The 738-nt window shown below is 41.9% G+C and overlaps 1 long non-coding RNA gene across 1 annotated transcript in view; it reads left to right on the forward strand.

Moving 5' to 3' along the window:
* LOC114033342 overlaps positions 1-584 on the forward strand; it is a 2855-nt gene extending 2271 nt beyond the window's left edge. The window contains exon 2 of the long non-coding RNA XR_003567968.1: positions 249-584. This is a non-coding gene — a long non-coding RNA (uncharacterized LOC114033342). The remainder of the gene's footprint in view (positions 1-248) is intronic.
* Positions 585-738: the final 154 nt, after the last annotated feature.

Below are 738 nucleotides of genomic sequence, written 5' to 3' on the forward strand. Positions count from 1 at the left end.
TCATGAAAATCGTTCTGAGCTTCCGTTTTCTCTTATAAACTATAATCGCTATCCTTCCTCCCTCACAAGGTGGTGGTGAGGGTCAATGGGAAATCTTTGTTTAGACTAGAAGGGACTGTGCCAACAAGGCTGACTTATTCTCCCTTGTAAAGTTGAACAATAATTGCTTCTGGAAGAGGCACAGAACAAGGAGGAAGTGTATAGCAAGTGGGTACTGGGGATATTTCCATTTTCTTTCTTTTTTACAGATTGGGATACAAGGCCTGAAAACAAGGAGTCAACTCCAAAACTGGACATTTCTGTGAGGCAGTTGTTCCAGGACAGACTCACAAAGGATGGTCTCTGTGTCTCTAGCTTGGGAGAAGCCTGGGACTGTGATGCCAGATTAGAAAGGCAGCAGAGCATGGAGAATAGAAGTTCTCAGCAAGTAAATTTCACGCAGAGGAAGACCCCCAGCAAAATGATGGATTGTACCGGTATTGAATATGTCCAAAGCATCAGTTTAGAACCAAAGCTTTTTGTACAACATAGAGTATTTCTAGAAAAGGATCTTCCCAAATACAGTACAGGCAGAGAGAGCTTCATTTTATCTTCAGAGCCAAGGAAAGGTCACAAAATTTGCTCTAGGGAGGTAGTTTCTACATCTAAATCAGACTTTACTGCATATCATAGACTTTATTCTGGAGAGAAACCTAGTGAGCCTAATGAATGTGGGAAACCTGTCTTTCTAAGCCCAAC

The sequence above is a fragment of the Vombatus ursinus genome, unplaced genomic scaffold (genome assembly GCF_900497805.2).
Source record: "Vombatus ursinus unplaced genomic scaffold, bare-nosed wombat genome assembly UNPS02006874.1, whole genome shotgun sequence".
Taxonomy (NCBI): domain Eukaryota; kingdom Metazoa; phylum Chordata; class Mammalia; order Diprotodontia; family Vombatidae; genus Vombatus; species Vombatus ursinus.